Source organism: Eulemur rufifrons, chromosome 2 (genome assembly GCF_041146395.1).
Source record: "Eulemur rufifrons isolate Redbay chromosome 2, OSU_ERuf_1, whole genome shotgun sequence".
NCBI classification, from domain to species: domain Eukaryota; kingdom Metazoa; phylum Chordata; class Mammalia; order Primates; family Lemuridae; genus Eulemur; species Eulemur rufifrons.
Genome location: NC_090984.1, coordinates 69,806,510 through 69,827,160, shown reverse-complemented (window position 1 = coordinate 69,827,160; position 20,651 = coordinate 69,806,510). Strand labels below are relative to the sequence as shown.

The 20,651-nt window shown below is 37.4% G+C and overlaps 1 non-coding gene across 1 annotated transcript; it reads left to right on the top strand.

The window, feature by feature from the left end:
* Positions 1–17,611: 17,611 nt before the first annotated feature.
* LOC138381003 (U6 spliceosomal RNA) lies at positions 17,612–17,718 on the top strand. The gene has a single exon (XR_011232960.1). It is a non-coding gene; the product is annotated as a U6 spliceosomal RNA (small nuclear RNA).
* The last annotated feature ends 2,933 nt before the right edge of the window (positions 17,719–20,651 follow it).

Genomic DNA, 20,651 nt, shown 5'->3' with positions numbered 1-20,651 from the left:
GCAGTGGCTCACACCTGTAATCCTAGCACTCTGGGAGGCCGAGGCGGGAGGATCGCTCGAGGTCAGGAGTTCGAGACCAGCCTGAGCAAGCGAGACCCCATCTCTACTAAAAATAGAAAGAAATGATTTGGACAGCTAAAAATACATATAGATAAAAATTAGCCAGGCATGGTGGCACATGCCTGTAGTCCCAGCTACTCGGGAGGCTGAGGCAGAAGGATTGCTTAAGCCCAGGAATTTGAGGTTGCTGTGAGCTAGGCTGATGCCAAGGCACTCTAGCCAGGGCAAAAGAGCGAGACTCTGTCTCAAAAAAAAAAAAAAAAAAAATTGGGCATGATTTAGCAAACATATTTGCTCATTTATTTTGCTTGTGTAAATGGTGAATCAGAACTTTTTGATTAATCATTAACTATAATTTAGGGTTACAATTATGTTCCATTTTCATTATTGAATCAAATTGTAAAAATTAAATTGAACCTATATTTCTAGAACTTAATAAATCAAAGATAAAACTCAAGTAATTTGGCAAACTCTGCTTATTGTTTCTGATCCATATAAAGTAAATGTTTCTATTTACCTATGAATTCTTCATGCATTTGTTTGTGTTGTATGATATTCATTCAGTTATTTATCAAGAATTTATTAGGTATCTTTTATAGGCTTAGCACTTGGCTAAATGATATTTGAGTATGAAATCTTGTATTCTAAACCAAAAAAATAGGACACATGTTCTGACACATGTATCTCTGGTGACAGTGTTTTTGAATCATAGAAATGGACTATCCTGGAACATCTAAAACACAATGTTGCCAAATATATGAGTTACTGAAAAAATAAAATCATCATATAAAACAATAATAAAAAGTGATGTATTCAGTATCTACTATGTTTAAGCACTTTATATACATTATACCTAATTTTCATAGCAACTCTGCAAGATAGGTGCTATTATTTCCATTTTATAGGTTTAGAACCTGAGGTTTAAGGGTGGGCATGAGAGGGTTAGATAACTTGTCTGAGATCAAATGGCTGCTCTGTGTCAGAGCTGGGTCTCATATTCAAAGCTAGGCTAATGTCAAAGCCTGTGCTCCTTCCACAAAAGCGTGTTATCGCAAAGAACTTCTAATGTTCTGGCGTCTCTTAGCATACAGATTATTTGTGGTTAAGAAAGGATGGGGAGGGGAATCAGGAGTGAGACCTGGGTTGAATATCTTTTAATAGTTTGTATGACTTTGGACAAGTCAACTTAACTTCTCTAAGCATTAATTTTCTCCTGAGTAAAATGAACTTAATATTTATCTACCTCAAAGAGTATGGAGAAGATTAAATGAGCTAATGCTTGTTTTGTACTTAACACAGTGCCTGGCACATAATAAGCATTCCATAAATGCAACCTGCTATTTTTGTTGTGATTTCATAGTAGCAGCTCAAAGGAGAAATGACAGTGATAATATGCTAGTAAAAATGTTATTGCTAGTGAAAAATTTTGTGACATAAATCTTCTGATTTCATGTAATTCTCCATTATCAGATTTAATAATTTAATAAAAATAATTCCTGACTCAGCAGGGTGGCATGTGCCTGTGGTCCCAGCTCGGAAGGCTGAGGAGGGAGGATCGCTTGAGCCCAGGAGTTCAAGACAAGCCTGATAGAACAAGACCTTGTCTCAAAAAAATTTTTAAATAATGATTTCATTGTTAATGAAATTCATTGTGAATTTGCTTCTCAATTCCCTCTTTTAAGTCTTTATTACGTTAGTACCTATGGCAAATCTGGGTGAAGTATTAATAGAACAGAATTAACAAATATTTATTTACTTATTCTGTACTATGTCAGGCAGTGTTCTAGGAGCTGAGAATGTAATGGTAAGAAAAAATAGTCTCTGTCTTCATGGAGTATACAGTCTAGTGGGAGATGCAGGGTAATAAAATAATTACATAAATAAATGTAAAGCTGTTTTTGTGGTAAGTGCTATGAAAGAGAGGTGCACGATACTATGAGAGAACAGCAAATAGGGATTTATTTAACTTAGTCACAGAAATTAAGATAAATTTCCATGAGGAAAAAACAGATATGATATGAAATATGAACATGAGTAGCCAAAGGCAGTGAGAATATTCCTGACAAAACAGCACCAGCAAATATCAGGAATACTAGGTATTAAAGTGTGGCTAGAGAAAAAAGCCAATAGAGGAACAGGAAGTTGAGTAGATGAGGGACCAGGATGGCCAGGGTTTTGAAGGCTGTGCTAAGGAGTTTTGGCTTTAAGAACAATGGAAAGAGGCCAGGCATGGTGGCTCACGGCCCTAATCCTAGCACTCTGGCAGGCCAAGTTTGGTGGATTGCTTGAGGCCAGGAGTTACAAGAGCTAGGACCCATCTCTAGCAAAAATAGAAAAATTAACCGGGCATGGTGGCGCGAGCCTGTAGTCCCAGCTACTTGGGAGGCTGAGGCAGGAGGATCACTTGAGCCCAGGAGTTTGAGGTTGTAGTGAGCTATGATGACGCCAATGAAGTCTAGCCAGGGCAACAGAGTGAGACCCTGTCTCAAAAAAACAAAACAAAACAAAACAAAACCACAACCAAAAAAACCAGTAGAAAGATATGGACAGAATTAAATTCAAAGTGACATGATTAAGAGCTTGTTTTTTTTTTTTTTTTTAAAAAAAACAACTGTAGTATGGAGAGCTGCTCCAGAGGGGGAAGAGTAAATAAAGATAGATGAAGAAGTACTGTTTCAGGCAAGAATTGATTGGCTTGGATTAGAATAGTGATAATAGGAAAATTAAACTCATTTAAGAGATAGTTAAAAGAAAAAAACCAAGAGTTTTTATGGATTAGATAATGGGAATTAATGGAGAATGTGGTTTTACCATGAAATACAGTCGTGCTTTAGAGACAAAATATAATTTGGGAGCTAATTGATTAACAGCCACCCAAACTATAAAATAAAACAAAAAATCCCCCTAAAATGTGGTTGAAGATTAAGTTCTATTAACAAAGATAATATTTTTTTTTTTTTTTTTTTTTGAGACAGAGTCTTGCTTTGTTGCCCAGGCTAGAGTGAGTGCCGTGGCATCAGCCTAGCTCACAGCAACCTCAAACTCCTGGGCTTAAGCGATCCTACTGCCTCAGCCTCCCGAGTAGCTGGGACTACAGGCATGCGCCACCATGCCCGGCTAATTTTTTTTTTTTTCTATATATATTTTAGTTGGCCAGATAATTTCTTTCTATTTTTAGTGGAGACGGGGTCTCGCTCTTGCTCAGGCTGGTCTCGAACTCCTGACCTTGAGCGATCCGCCCACCTCGGCCTCCCAGAGTGCTAGGATTACAGGCGTGAGCCACCGCGCCCGGCCTGAAGTGGAATTTTAAATGTATTTTTAAATTTGCAGATTGTGGCTGCAGTGTTCATAATGACTCATTACTTGTGAATATCTTTCATCCCAGCATGGTAAAAGCCTTTATGGATATTAAAGTTCACAACATCTCTGACAAACAGTTTATAGGTAATTAAATTCTGTGATCTACCCACTTGACACATGAATCAGTTCTTAGTTAATACACTCTCTTACATATTTAAAATGAAATAAAAAATTTAAATAACAATAATGGCACAAGTCAGAGAAATACAAAGGAGTTTAAAATAACTATGAAAAAACTCCTAAATTAAAAAATAAAGCTCCTTTAGAAATGTGTGAAATTTTATGCTTGAATGAGTTCAAGGTGGACTTAGAATATTAAACATTTATTACTCAAAAAATATATTTGGTCTGTAGTCCCAGCTACTCAGGAGGCTAAGGCAGGAGGATCACTTGAGCCTAGGCGTTGGAGGCCAGCCTGGGTGACATAGTGAGACCCTGTCTCTAAAAAAAAAATGTGTGTGTGTGTGTATAGGAGGCCCACTGTGTGTCAGACACTGTGCTAGAGGTTACTATACAATGATATATAAGAATTGGCAGCACCAGCACCTGTCCTTTAGGATCTAGCTGTCTAATGTCTAATGAAAGAGAAACCATGAAGGAAACAAATAATGATAATCCAAAGTGACAAGTGCTACAACCAAGATGTTTACAAAGTACAATTCCATTGTGCATCCACAAGGGCAGTGGCTTGTAAAAAGGCAAAAGATCTTACTATAATTAATAACAATCACTCCAAAGGCTGTGATAATACCTATTTTTCAAAAGCCCAAAGATACATTTCTATGTTGTGAAATAATGACAAGCCTCACAAAATCTTTGAGTAAGCAGGCTCTCTGGTAAGCATCTAATTTAAACTTCTTGTTTCATATTAATAGATATGGTAACCCAGTTAGCTGGGTGTGGTGGTACATGCCTGTAATCCCAGGTACTTAGGAGGCAGAGGCAGGAGGATTGTTTGAGCCCAGGAGTTTGAGGTTGCTGTGAGCTATGCTGATGCCATGGAACTTGCCCAGGCAATGGAGTGAGACTCTGTCTTAAAAAAAAAAAAAAAAAAAAAAGCTAATAACAGACTGGCATACTCGACCACCATAAACTCTCACCAACCAGCCTCGTAGTGGCAAGAGTCAGGCGGGGGAAGTTAGAACTAAACCACTTTAGGCCGGGCGCGGTGGCTCACGCCTGTAATCCTAGCACTCTGGGAGGCCGAGGCAGGTGGATTGCTCGAGGTCAGGAGTTCGAGACCAGCCTGAGCAAGAGCGAGACCCCCATCTCTACTAAAAATAGAAAGACATTATATGGACAACTAAAAATCTATATAGAAAAAATTAGCCGGGCATAGTGGCGCATGCCTGTAGTCCCAGCTACTCGGGAGGCTGAGGCAGTAGGATTGCTTAAGCCGAGGAGTCTGAGGTTGCTGTGAGCTGAGCTGACGCCACGGCACTCACTCTAGCCTGGGCAACAAAGTGAGACTCTGTCTCAAAAAAAAAAAAAAAAAAAAGAACTAAACCACTTTAGCCCTTATGACTTACTAATGCTCTAATTGTACTGGTCAATCTGGGAGATTACTTCATTGACACTTATTTTATTCTTTGGTATTTTAAATATGTTCATTTTAAAAATAAAAATATAAAAGATGAACAAAAATGTACTAATAAAAGAATTTGTTCTGTAAAATTTGGATTCAGTCAAAAGGCCACACTTAAGAACCTAGAAGGCCACAGTTTCCCCACTCCCGATCTAGCATGTATTTTTAATCTGTACTTGCAAAAAACTATGATACCTAATGTAATGATATCTCACTTGTACAAAATATAATTTGGGGGCAATAGTAGTTTTTATTCTGGCCAACTAAAGTTACATAAGAACTTTAGGACCTCTTAAGTTTTTCCTACTTACTTTGGAAATTTTAGCTCTACTTATTGCATTATATGTTTCTCTGTATGTTGAAACACACTTACGAGCTTTGTGGTTGCACAGACTGGTTGCAACAGCTTTGGAATGTGTCTGTATAATTGAGAGACAAACAAAAACATAATATGCCACAGTTCAAAATTGGCTTTTTATTAGATCTGCTACTTTGCTTGAAACTTTGAATTGTACCCAGATAATGCAAGAAACAGATAAGTGCAAGTTGAAGAGAACCTTCCGTGTAGATTGCCTCTTGAGAATTTCAACATTTGAATATACTTCTCAAGGTCCAAGCATGAAATGGGCATGGACTTCAGAAGATACAGGGACCTACCTAGCCGTAAACCCATTATTACAAAGAACAAAATTACAGCTAAATTAAATTTTAGGCTATCTTGAGGATATGCATTGAAAGTTATGCCTTAAGAAATAGCTTGTAAGCCCGAAAGCCAGAGAAGCAATATTTAGGCTAAAATAAAACTTGCTACTTTGTTAGAACAAAGTGAATACACTTTTTGTTGGGAAGCTAGATCCAAGGAAAGACAGAGAATAAATACTCAATAGATAGCAAGTCCCAGAAAATGTTACTTTTGAAGTGAGTAGGATCAAGTCACCATGTGATCCAGGGACCTTCCTAGAAAAGTGAAGAGAAGCTTCAAGTATTGCTGTTGCTGTAGCATACAGGCATCAGTGGGTGTTTTTAGTGAGCATTGAATGAATAGATCAAGGTTGAGTAGCCTATATGAGCTTTGGGAAAGAAACAAAACAGCATAGGAATAGAAGTTAAATGTGTGGGTAGGGCTGTAACTTTAAGGGGCTGAGCCCAGGACAATTTATAGAGAGATTTAGGCCTAGATCCTGTTACACTGAGCATTTTTAAAAAATGTTTTAAGCCAAATTAAAATGAACATCAAAGCCTAAAGTTAGAAAGGTCTCCTAGGTTGTAGAGATAAAGCAAGATCAGGCCCACCCTTAATGGGAGGGTGAATAAAAACATTGACCACTTTGATTTTGCTGCTGTGTTGAAAGTTAGCACTTTCTCTGAAAAGTAACAATTACTTTTCTTATTAAAAACAAACAATTAGAAGCAGAGAAGTTTATTATCAATGTCTAGGGTGACTTTTGCTAGCCAGTAGATTTCCAATGATAAAATTAATTTACTAGAGCAATAATTTTTTAGAGCCATTTTTCTTGTGTTTTTCTGTATGAAATTGTCCATATTAATAGAAAGAATCATAAAGAAGAAAGAAAAGTGATGTTCATTTGTGTTTGTGATACCCAAAGGAGCAGGGCAAAGGCAGGTACAATCAACCACACTTTAAGGACTGACATGGTGTTGCTTTGGGGGCATCCATATGTCCTGTTTGTATGGTTTGTATGTAATTATGTTGCCAAAGGCAAACTATTTGGGCCGGGAGCAGGGGCTCAGGCCTATAATCCTAGCACTCTGGGAGGCCGAGGTGGGAGGATTGCTCGAGGTCAGGAGTTTGAGACCAGCCTGAGCAAGTGTGAGACCCCCGTCTCCGCTAAAAATAGAAAGAAATTAGCTGGACAACTAAAAATATATAGAAAAAATTAGCCGGGCATGGTGGCACATGCCTGTAGTCCCAGCTACTCAGAAGGCTGAGGCAGTTGGATCGCTTGAGCCCAGGAGTTTGAGGTTGCTGTGAGCTAGGCTGATGCCAGAGTGCTCTAGCCCAGGCAACACAGTGCGACTCTTGTCTCCAAAAAAAAAGACAAATTATTTCATCATGTATTGCAAGCACTTTCCCCAGACTTTTCAGTAATGTATTATCTTCTGGTTGTAATAAAAATTACTGAGTTGTGGCAGTTTAACACAAATAAAACCCAGGTAATCCTCTTTTTGTGTTTGTCATAAGAACAATATATGCCCATTTCAGAAAAATCAAAACAGAAAAAAAAAAATAAAAAACACAAATAAACTTATCAGTCAAGAAATAACTGCCAACTAGTGTTAAAATTTTGATATGTCTTTGAGATATTTCAATGCCACTTGTTTTGTAACTTTTTTTTTACTTGAATTATATATGAAAAATATCTTTCTTCTTATGGCATAATATTTAGAAGTAAAATAAAAATATCTTTCCATGGGAATAAAATATACTTCTATAGCATCATTTTTTTTTTTTTTTTTTTTTCAGACAGAGTCTCATTCTGTTATCCAGGCTAGAGTGCTGTGGTGTCAGCCTAGATCACAGCAACCTTAAACTCCTGGGCTCAAGGGATCCTCCTGCCTCAGCCTCCTGAGTAGCTGAGACTGCAGGTGCTCACTACCACGCCCAACTAATTTTTTGTTTCTATTTTTAGTTGCTCGGCTAATTTTTTCTACTTTCAGTAGAGAGGAAGTCTGGCTCTTGCTTAGGCTGGTCTCGAACTCCTGAGCTCAAGTGATCCTCCCACCTCGGCCTCCCAGCGTGCTAAGATTACAGGTGTGAGTCACCATGCCCGGCCTACAACATCATTGTTAATGGCTACACAGTAGTCAGTTGTTTGGATATATCATAATTTATTTAATCTTTGTACTAAACATTTGAATTGTCCTCCTTTTTCATTTTTCCTTTTTTACTAATGGGCTTCATGTCCTTTGTCATTTTTCTATTGGATTCTTTTTGTTTGTAAGGGCTCTATATATATTAAGGATGCTAAACCTTTACCTGTCATAATTATTACAAATATTTTGGTAAGTTTTCCATTTGATTTTTAATTTTATTTTTGTTTAAAAAGTTTTAATTTTTATATGGTTAAATCTATCAGTCTATTCCATTTTATTTCTACCCATTGTATCATGCATAGGCAGTCTTTCTCCACACCAAGGTTATATAATACTTACATACATTTTCTCTTAATAGTAGACTTTTAAGTCAATATAATACTCTGCCTTAAACATTTATATTTTACTTTTCACGTAATATTTATTCCATGTGAAACTTATTTTGGAGTAAGACACGAGGTAATGATATAATTGATTTTCTTCCTCAAATAGTTGGCCAGTTGATTCAATATCATTTTGACTAATTCATTTCCCCCCATTGCTTCAAAAATGTTTCCTTTTCGTATTCTAAATTCATACCTATAGTGGGGCTATTTCTGGACTTTCTCTTTTGTTCCATTGATGTATATATTTCATTTCCCCCCCTTTTTTGTTTTTGTTTTATTTGCTTTTTGTTTGTTTGGTTTTGTTTTAGCCCCCTTGTGGAATGAACACTTCTCCCCCTTTAAGGCAAACTGAGTTTATTTACTTGCCAGGCAAGAGAACACAAACTAGTCAAAAAAATTAGTTTACTGATTCACTAAAGGAGAAAATGCAGGCTGTGGGCTGTCTGTGCTAGAAAGGTAGGGAGTTTGTGATGGTTATGCTAATTTAGAATGGAAAATTTTCATTCTAGATAGGACAATAAATCCTAAGTCTTAACATGATTTTTTTTTTTTTTTTTAAAAAAAGCCCCATTGTTCATTGGAAAGAGTATCCTAGGTCAGCCCAGTAAAGGTCTGGCATACCAGGTACTCTAAAATTTTATTGTTTAGCTTCCATTGGTAGGCTGTGCAACATTTATTGATTTTAACTTTTTACTTTGAAATAACAGATTCACAGGATGTTTGGAAAAAATATAGAGGTTCCTTCTCCCAGTTTCCCCAAATGGCAACATTTTGCATTATTATTATACAATATCAAAACTAGGAGATTGGCATAGTACAATCCACACAGCTTATTCAGATTTCAGCAGTTTTAAATGCACACATGTGTGTGCGTGTGTATTGACAGTTCTTTGCAATTTTATCACACATGTAGATTCACGTAATCACAACCAAAATCAAAATACAGAACTGTTTCATCACCACAAGGCTCACACTTGCCCCACTCACCCCCATCCCTAATTCTTGGCAACCACTAAACTGTTCTCCATTTCTTTAATTTTTTCATTTCAAGACTGTTATATAAATGGGATCATATAGTAGGTAACTTTTTGAGTTTTTTTTCTTTCCACTCAGCATAATTCCCTTCAGATCCATCCAAGTTGTTGTAGCAATAGTTTTTTTTCTTTTTTATTGTTGAGTAGTATTTCATGGTATTAATATACTACAGTTTGTTTAACTATTCACCCATTGAAGGACATCTGAGTTGTTTCCAGTTCAGGGCTATTATGAATAAAGTTGCTATGAACATTTGTATATAGGTTTTTGTGTAAAATTAAGTTTTCATTTTAGGGGGATAAATGCCCAGGAGTACAATTGCCGGAGTACATTTTCAGTTTTATAAAAAACCTGCCAAATTATTTTGCAGAGTAACTGTACCATTTTACATTCCCATCAACAGAGTATGAGTTTCAATTTCTCTTTATCCCTGCCAGCATTTGGTCTTATTTACTATTTTAGCTATTCTGAGAGGTGTGTCATGATATCATTGTGGTTTCAATTTGCATGTCCCCGGTTACTGATGATGTTGAACATTTTTTGTGTGTGGTTATCTGTCATATGTATATCCTCTTCTGTGAAATGTTTGTTCATATCTTTTGCCCATTTTCCTAATTGGATTTTTTTAACTGTTAAGTTTTGAGACCTCTTTATATATTACAGATACAAGCCCTTTGATGGATATGTGATTTGCAAGTATTTCATCCCAGTCCAGTTTGTTTTTTCATCCCCTTAACAGGGTCTTTACCAGAACAAAAGTTTTACTTTTGGTGAAGTCCAGTTCATCAGTTTTTTTCTTTTATGGATCTTGATTTTCGTGTCAAGACTAAGAATTCTGCCTAGCCCTATATCCTAAAGGTTTTCTTCTCTTTCTAGAAGTTTTATAGTTTTTATATTTTACATTTAAGTCCATGGTCCATTTTGAGTTAATTTTTATATAAGGTGTGAGTTGTAGGTTAAGGCTTATTTATTTATTTGTTTATTTATTTATTATAGAGACGGGTCTTGCATTGTAGCCCAAGTTCGAGTGCAATGGTGTAATCACAGCTCACTGCAACCTTGAACTCCTGGGCTCAAGTGCTCCTTCTGCCTCTCAGCCTCTTGAGTAGCTGGGACTACAGGCGAGCTCTACCATGCCCGGCTAATTTTTCTTATTTTTTGTAGAGATAGGGTCTCCATATGTTGCCCAGGGTGGTTTTGAACTCCTGGCCTCAAGCAATCCTGAAAGTGCTGGCCAGGGTTACAGACATGAGCCACTATGCCCGGCTGAGGTTTATTTATTTATTTTGCTTATGGCTGTTTAATTTCTCCAGCACCAAGTGTTAAAAAGGCTAACCTTCCTCCATTGAATTGCTTTTGCACCTTTGTCAAAAATCTCTTGAGTATATTGTTTGAGGTTATTTGTGACTCTGTTCCATTGATCTATGTGTCTACCTCTCCTGTTTTACTTTTTTATTTTTATATATTTTTAGTATATTTTTGTTTCTGATAAAATAAGGAAGGTTCTTTTCATTACTCTTCTTTTTCGAAAATGTTCTTGCTCTGATGAGTCAGTATAGCCTAGCAGTAAAGGACATGGGCTCCAAAAAGAAACAGTGGCTCTGCCACTTAGGTAGGTAGGTGACCTTGGGCAAGCATATTAAAATTATTAAATTTCTGTTCTTTCATCTGAAAAGGGAGTTGTAAGATCTAAATCATTTAATGCTTGTAAAGTACCATAATATTTCACACATAGTAAGTATATTAGTCAGGGGTGTCTAATGTTGTAATAAACAACCATAAAATTTCTTACCTGAAAGAAACTTGCTTCCTGCTCAAGCAACAGACCAATGTAGGTATTCCTGGTTGGGCAGCTCCCCTAGCAATTCTCCTCTAAGCTGTGATTCAGGAATCTAGGCTCCTCCATCTTACTTCCATCTTGTGACTTTACAATTCTCTAGGTCTTTGGAGTTTTTTCATTTAGTTAATGGGAAAAGAGAGAAGGGAGCCAGAGAACTGCTTGAGAATTTTTTCCCTGCTCTAGAAGTGGCACTTTCTTCCATATTACATTGGCCATACTTTTCTTATACAGACTCAGCTTACTACAAGGGAGGCTAGAAGGAGTGGTCTCTGTACCCAGGAGGAAAAGTAAACATGCATACACACACAGCAACAGTCTCTGACATGTGAAATGCTTAACAGTGTTAGCTGCCATAGTAGGGCCTAGACTAGGTAGAGGTCTTTCTAAAGTTCAGGAAGTTGAGATGAGAAATGAATGATGAGAAAGTGGCAAGCACACGAGATCTAGGGGAAGTGTTTCAAGCAGAAGAAAAAGCCAAGTGCGAAAGCCTCCCCTGGAGTCTCTTTGAATGTGTTCTTTCTTCCCTTGTACTTTCCAAATGGTTACTGCTACTGTATAGGAAAGTTATCTTGTGATGAAACATCTTTCCAAACCTCTCCTATTAAGTAGTATTGTAATAGTCTTTTTAGTTGATTCTTACTTTTCCAGACAGACAATTAATCTATATATAATGATAATTTTCTTTTATTTTTAATGTCTATATCTCTTATCCTTGACTTTTTTATTAACTAATTTCTGAACAGATATGAATAATAGTAATGATAGTGGAGATTTTTGATTGTTGCCTATTTTGATGGAAATGTAGCTAAAGTTTTAATGTTAAGTTTGAAATACGGTGTTTATGTTTTAACATGCCTTCATTCATACTTTTGTTTGTTTGTTTTTTCTAAGCCAGAAACAGACATTGAATTTTATTAAGTGTTCCTTTATTTTTTCTCAAAGTCATCTTGGATTTTTATTCTTTTTTTTTTTTTCCGAGATAGAGTATCACTCTGTTGCCTGGTCTAGAGTGCAGTGGTGTCTGCATAGCTCACTGCAACCTCAAACTCCTGGGCTCAAGTGATCCTCCTGCCTCAGCCTCCCCAGTAGCTGGGATTATAGGTGCTCACCACCATGCCCAGCTAATTTTTCTATTTTTTATAGAGAGGAGGTCTTGCTCTTGCTTAGGCTGGTCTCAAACTCCTGGTCTTAAGCAATCATCTGGCCTCAGCCTCCCAGAGTACTAGGATTATAGATGTGAGCCATTGCACCTGGCCATGGATTTTTACTCTTTTGATCTATTAATGTGATGAAATTTATTGATTGATCTCCTACTATTGAACCATCTGTACATTCTTAAAATCAGCCCTTCTTGATTAGGATGTGTTATTTTGTTAATTTACTATTGGATTTGATTTCTAATGTTTTATTTGCAATTTTTTTTTTTGCATCTGTTTTAAAAAAATGATACTAGTCTGTGGTTTTCTTTTCTTGTATGTTGTGTTTCTTAGGTTTGTTCTCAGGGCTATGCTAACTTTGTAAAATGAATAATGAAGCTTTCCATAGCATTCTTATTTCTAGAATAGATTAGATATTGTTGATTATAATGTATGTATACCTTAAAGTTTTGACAGAATTCATGTCTTAAAATTTACAAGCCTATGGGAGCTAAATCATGGGCACACACAGGCACAAAGAGATGTAAAGGACATTGGAAACCAAGAAGAGCAGAAGGTGGGAGGGAGGTGAGGGCTAAATCTTACCTATTGGGTACTATTCTGGTGATGGGCACACTGAAAGCCCCAAATTAAGCACTATACAAGGTATCCATGTAACAAAAACAGATAAAGGCAAAGTAGTATTATATTTGTTGTTTCACAAAAGGCAGCCATCAAAAATGGCACAACTATTGATTAGTCATAGCTGAAAATATTTCATGATTTATCAAATGATTTCTGCCCTACAGAAACTTACATTTTGGAGACTCTGACACAAATATATAGTACATATCAGCACAAATAAAACTGTTATAACAAGAATTCAAACCATAATCAAGACTACACATAGTTATTAAGTTTATATTACTTAGTAATTTAAAAAGAAGAGTGATAAAATGGTACCTTTGATGTAAAGGAAAAACATTTTTTAAGGATAAGGGAGCCTTGAATATGTTAGTAGGCCAAAAGAAAAGAGCAACTGAGAAGAGGAGATAATTAGAGAAGAAAGTCAAGGAATAAGATCCTAGGGACTGAAAGAAGTATGATCAAAGGTGCAGGTAGAGCCTTGGAGAGGAGAAAACAATAGGGAAGGAAAAAGGTATGGTGAAAAAAAATTGGGGTTGAGAACAGAAGTCATCTTGAATGGCCCAGATTTTGTAATAACTTAGGAGGCAAAGTGATGGCTGACAGCAAAAGTAAGGTTAAGAAAAAAGGAGATCAAGGTGGAAGCTTAAGAAAAATTAAAAGAGATTTAGAAAACCTGTTACAGCTTGTTCAACAGAATGTCAATATGAGATGATTTAAAAGGAGTTTAGAGTGTCAGCGAAGGCTCCTAAGATGAGAAAGCACATTTTTGTAATATCTAGCAATGATTAACTGGGAAGAAAGAAGAGAGAAAGCAAAGGCCTGCTGATTACTCAGTGGGACAGTGAGGTATTCTGGAGCACTGTGAGTGTCTTGAATGTCTTGGTACTTGAGCTGATTACCCAAATAGAGGGAAGAGTATAAAGAAATTTATTAATTCAGCAAATATTATTTACTGTACACTCTTCAACTTTAGTAGATTTTATTATAGTTCTGGAAACAATTCCCTAATCTGTAGTCTCAATCCTGATTTCTCTTTTGATTTCAGAGCCCAGTCTTCCAATTGCCTGTAGGGTGTCTCTACTTTGATGCCCCATATCTAAAATTGAATGGTTCATCTCCCTCCCAAACCTATTTCAATACCTAATTACCCCATTCCTGTTAGTGATGTTATTACCTTTCTAGTCTCCCAGGCCTGAAACCTTTGAGTCATCCCTAACTTTTCCTCTCTCTTCCTTAGTGTGTCATCAAATTCTGTCACTAAAAACTTCCTCTGAATTATTTCTCCTGGCTTTTCTTTCTTTCCATTGCCAAGGCAATAATTCAGGCTTCATTTCATTTCGTGCTTGTACTTCTATGCGTTCTCAACTGGTTTCCTTGCCTCCAGGCTCTACCCAATCCAGTCAGTCCTACATCCCACTCCCCGATTAATCTTTATAAAATGTCAGTTTGATGAGTCACTCGTCATCTCAGAAATCTTCAAGGAGGCTGTGGTAGAGTCCGCAAGGAAACAAGAAGACCTTAGAGAAACTCACATTCCAATGAGAATGGGAGCAGTTAAGGTAGTGAGGAGGAGATGTTGATTTAGGGAAGGCTTTCCTGGAGAGTGACAAGGGCAGAGAATAGTTGGGAGGAAGCTGGGAAATGCCAGGGTTTAGGGAATAGGTTGGAGGGAAAGAGGTGACACCTAGAAGATTCAGGACAGTTCAGAAGCCTAAGAGAACAGGAGAAGAGTGTATCACAGAGACCAAGGTAGGAGAGGATGCCAAGGAGTGCAGTGAGTAAAGTGGATTCTTCCCTGGAGAGAGTCCGTTGGATTTGTCAATTAGGAGTCAGAATAAGAGCAGTTTCAGGGAGTAGAGAGGCTACAATGGGTTCAAAAATAAAGAGAAATAAAAAAGTAGAAACAAAGAATGCAGATTTTCTTTTTAAAATGATGGTTGAGAAGAGAGAAGAAACAGTCCTCAGGATAAAGGAGACTGTACTTAAGTTTTCCCCTACAATGAAATAGACCTACTCTAGTTTACAGCCTAAGGGCAGAGACCCCAGTGGTGAAGGAGAGGTTGATATCAGATAGAGGGAAGATGATTGATGGAGCAAGATCCCTAAAAAGGTCTGAGGAGATAGAATCTAATCAGGAAAAAAAAAAATCTTTGTCCATTTATAATCATCCTCTTACTAGACACATATGAATCCTGTATATATGGTATGGTTGTGTATGGTTAAGATAATAGTGTATTATGAAATGACTAGATGAATTTTTGCAACTTGAAGGGGAAGCAGCTGGATGAATCATTTCAGGAAACTAGACGTTTTCTGTAACCTCAGTTTGAAAGAGCTAAATCATTCATTGAAGTCCAAAGGTACTATTCACTATTGCAATGAAAATCAGTTGGGGCTTAAGAATATTTTCAGACTGGAAACTGGATGTATTAGTTTTAGAAAACTAAAACTGTTGCTGTTGTAACAACCTACCACAAACTGTGTGATAGGTCAGAAGTCCAACATAGGTCTCACTGTGCTAAGATAAAGGTGTAAGCAGGGCTGTGTTCCTTCTGGGGGCCTCTGGGGGAGAATCTGCTCCCTTGCCTCTTCCGGCTTCTAGAGACCACCACATTCCTTGGCTTGTGGCCTCCTTTCTCCATCAGAACCCCCAATGTCACATCTTTTCTTCAATCATCCCATCTCTCTGACCATTGTCAGGAAATGCTGGGCCCACCTGGGTAATACAGGCTAATCTCCCTATCTTAAAGTCCTTAACCTTAACCACATCTGCAAGTTTCTTTTGACATGTAAGATAACATAGTCACAGGTTCTGGGAATTAGGATGTAGACATCTCTGGAGGCTGTTAGTCTGCCTACCACACTGGAATGGAGTGTGAAGTCCTTATTTTAAGAGGAAAGTTTGAAATGAGAAAAAGAGAGGTGCTTATTAGTATAGGGGGATTTGGTTTTTATACTTGAATCAGGCAAGATGCTTGTTCTGGTAGGTAAACTGGCTCCTAAAGGCCAAGTATCTGGTGTCTAGATGCTAAGTTATTGAGAAATTGTTTACTGGTAGCTTGGAGTGAAATTTATGTTTTTTAGCTGAAAAAGAGAAATTTCAGTTGTGCTAAGGAAATAAAGAGATGGGTATTTTGACCCAAACATTTGAACTAGAGAAAACAGTGGTAGCATGACTCCTGGGTTCTAGGTATGATGACAACAGAAATAAAAGGAAGAAAACCCTAAATGCTTTTACTTTATATGAACTTGTAGCATCAGCACATTTCATTACGAACTCTTAGGTTAGAATTTAGCAAAAATACATTCAGAACTGGGTTATGAATTTTAACTGTCTTAGTTTTCTCTCCTTCCATAATTGCCAATATGTATATACAGTTTACCCTTGAACAACACAGGTTTGAACTTGTATATAAGGATCAGGTGTGAGATACAAAACCCGCCCAGACCAAGGGCCAACTTTTCCTATAAGGGGTTCCACAGGGCAGACTGTGGTGCTTGAATATGTGCAGATTTGGTTATATGAGGGCGGTCCTGGAACCAATCCCCCTTATGTAACAAGGGACAATTGTATATTAAAACCTTCCATGCACATTTTTCTGTACCCTGTTATTTTTTTTAACTTCCTCCTTCTTATTTCTACATACTATTTCAGTGTATGGATATAGCATAATTTATGTAATGCGGACATTTCCGTTGGTTTTAATGTTATGCTATTCCTAACAAAGCCAAAATAAAGACTCTTATTATATTCAAATATATTTGTGGGGTATCTTCCTAGAGATGGAACTTCTTTTTTTTTTTTTTTTTTTTTTTGAGACAGAGTCTCACTCTGTTGCCCAGGCTAGAGTGAGTGCCGTGGCGTCAGCCTAGCTCACAGCAACCTCAAACTCCTGAGCTCAAGCGATCCTCCTGTCTCAGCCTCCCGAGTAGCTGGGACTACAGGCATGCGCCACCATGCCCGGCTAATTTTTTTTTTTTCTATATATATTTTTAGCTGTCCATATAATTTCTTTCTATTTTTAGTAGAGGTGGGGTCTCGCTCTTGCTCAGGCTGGTCTCGAACTCCTGAGCTCAAACGATCCGCCCACCTCGGCCTCCCAGAGTGCTAGGATTACAGGCGTGAGCCACCGCGCCCGGCCGAGATGGAACTTCTTGTTAATGTTCCTAGAGATGTAACTTCTATGTGCATTTTTAATTTTGGATGAATATTGCCAATTTGCCCTCTATAGACGTTGTGCCTTTTTCCCCCCACAAAACTGACCCACATGTGATAGTGATCTCTGCTAATCCGAAGGATGAAAAATGTCATCTCAGTGTAGTTTAAATTTGCACTTCTCTTATTATGAGTGAAGTTAAGAATCTCCTATTTCATTTTATTTTATTATTTATTTAGTTTTTAGAGATAGGGTCTCAGTCTGTCACCCATGCTATAGTCAGTGCATGATTATATCTCATTGTAAACTCATATTCCTGGCTCAAGAGATCCTTCCGCCTCAGCCTCCCTGGTAGCTGGGACTACAGGCATGTGCCACCACAACTGACTAATTTTTAAAGTTTTTTGTAGAGATGGGTTGTTGCTATGTTGTCCAGGCTGGTCTCAAACTCCTGGCTTCAAGTGATCCTCCTGCCTCAACCTCACAAAGTGTTGGGATTGCAGGCATGAGCCACTGCCCCTGGTCTTTTTATATGCTTTTATTTCTCTCTTTGCAATATCATGTATGAAGTGCTTGCTTCGGCAGCACATATACGAAAATTGGAATGATACAGAGAAGATTAGCATGGCCCCTGCGCAAGGATGACACGCAAATTCATGAAGCATTCCATATAAAAAAAATCATGTATGAATATCAGGTTTTTATATGTTTTTAAAGCCATATGTATTTCCTTTACTGTGTCTCTTGGATTATTGTGATTTATTATTATTTATAGAAACTCTTTATATATGAGGGAAATTGGCCCTTTGTCAGTGGGTGGCAAATATTATTTTCGAAATTTTATATTTGCCTGTCAATTTTGTTTGTGGTAGCTTTTGTTATGCATAACTTTTTAATCTTTATTTCATAGAATTATATTTTGTGAATTCTGGGCTTGTGTTATACTTAGGCTTTCCCTATTCTGAGATAATTAACAAAAAAATTCTTCCATGGTTTCCTCTGGTACTTTTATGATTAACATTCTTAATCAGGCCTGGCATGGTCACTCACGCCTGTAATCCTAGCATTCTGGGAGACCAAGGCAGGAGGATTGCTTGAGCTCAGGAGCTGGAGACCACCCTGAGCAAGAGTGAGACCCCATCTCTACTAAAATTAGAAAAACAAATTAGCTGGGCAACTAAAAATAGAAAAAATTAGCTGGGTGTGGTGGCACACGCCTATCATCCCAGCAACTCTGGAGGCTGAGACAGGAGGATCAGTTGAGCCCAGGAGTCTGAGGTTACTTTGAGCTAGGCTGACTCCACCGCCCTCTAGCCCCAGCAACAGAGCAAGACTCTGTCTCAAAAAAACAAACAAACAAAAAAAAACCAAAAACCGGCCGGGCGAGGTGGCTCACGCCTGTAATCCTAGCACTCTGGGAGGCTGAGGTGGGTGGATCGCTCAAGCTTAGGAGTTCTAGACCAGCCTGAGCAAGAGCGAGACCCCTGTCTCTACTGAAAATAGAAAGAAATTATCTGGCCAACTAAAATACATACATAGGAAAAATTAGCCGGGCATGGTGGCGCATGCCAGTAGTCCCAGCTACTCGGGAGGCTGAGGCAGGAGGATTGCTTGAGCCCAGGAGTTTGAGGTTGCTGTGAGCTAAGCTGACGCCACAGCACTGTAGCCAGGGCAACAGAGCGAGACTCTGTCTCAAAAAAAAAAAACAACAACAAACAAACATTCTTAATCATTACAAGTTCTACATTGTTTAGTGCATAGGATCAAGGTCCCTGATTCAGTTTACACCTGAGCTGGATTAGCAAATCAGTCCTGTGGAAATATAGGATCCAAGTAAGCAGCTTGGATTCTGGAGTTGATAGGACTAGAATTCCGGCTTTTTTTTTTTTTTTTTTAAGACAGAGTCTCAATTTTGAGCTGTATAACCTTTGGCATGCTACTTAATTAACCTCTCTGAGCCTCAGTGGCTTCATCTGTAAAATGGAAATAATTAGTATTTAGTTTGAGGTGACAGTTTCATGAGATGAAATGATTTATTTAAAGCCCTTAGCACAGTGCTTGACAAGTTGGAAGCATTCATTAAATGTAAACTATTACTGTGATAATGATGCTGCCATAGACTAGTCGTCTTTCAACCTCTACTATCATCCCATAATTCATGACTCTAATCAGAAGGGGTTTAATAAAAAGATGTTTTCCAAATTTGCCAACATTACCACTTCCACATCAACAATCCAATCTCCTCTGACCACAGTAGTTCTCAAGCTTGGCAGTACATTAGAATTACCAGAATAGATTTTTAAACTCCCAATTCCTGGGTCCCTACCCCACCTGGGTATGGCCCAGGCATTGGTAGGTTCCAAAAACTCCTCAGGTGATTCCAATGGACAGCCAACTTCTACTAATAGAAGAGTAGAATATATAAGAAAATTAGAGATTATCAGATCCAAGGAAAGAGCAGTGTGGTCTAAAGAGATTGACTGGACAAGGAGTCAAGAGACCTGGATTCCAGTTGCTCAGCTTCAATTGCCTCAGGTGCAAAATGAAAGAATTAACAGAGTTCTCAAGAGTTTCTTTCAGCTCTAAGTGATACTGTCTCACCAAACCACCTAAGCTTTTCTTATGTTAGCCAACAGGAAGCAGGAAAATTGTTCTAGCTCAAACTTTTACAATTTATATTCCATAATCTTGTTTTGTCTTCACCTAAGCCAGTATAGTTTCTCAAAATTGAGATTTTTATCAAACTATGCCTTAATAATATTAATGTATGTCCTGCCTAACTAGCATATTTACATTGTACACTGGTGTCTTCACCCAGAAGGGTGACTAATAGAGATTATGGGGTTGCATTTTGAGACTGGCAAGAATATTTTGGAGCATGAGTTCTTTATTGCCCTTCAAATCATGCCCTGTGGATGACTGCATTTAGGACCTATCCTGGGTATTCCTTTTACATTTTCTTCTAATCTTTTATACTTCTCTTTTTGCATTGTGTTACTCATGAGCATTAGGACTTAAACATTGTTTGTATTGGCTGTGTTTACATCATCTCTTTCTTACAAGATTGTACAGTTTTTGAGGACAGGATACATTTATGTTGTATCCCTTACATGAGGTAGTACAGTATCTTGGCAGACAAAAGGAGCTTGATAAATGTTAAATTAAATTAAATTCTTAAAAAATTAAATAATTTTAATGTCATTGTTTTCTTTTTTTCTGTGCTACTTTAGCTTTCATAGTTTCCTTTTTGTTTTACACAAAGTCCTATTTCATGATAGTATAATTACCTTCTGAATACAGTAATGAGCTTTTTTACTCTCAAAAGCCAAGTAGTAATTAATAAAGCAAGGAAGTAATCATGATACCAAAATAAGTAAGCTTTGAGTAGTAAATGTGTAGAATAACTTTAAATGTTATTTGATGAGGCAGTTTAGGTATGCTATTAAGCATTATAAATACATTAAAACTAAATTTTTCAACATGTTAATTATAATTTTCTAAACTTATATTATTCTAAAATAAGAATGAAGTGTGTATAGCATTTATTAAATATCACAAATCATTAAAATCCTATATATGTAACTCAGAATTGAGTTATGATAGTACTGA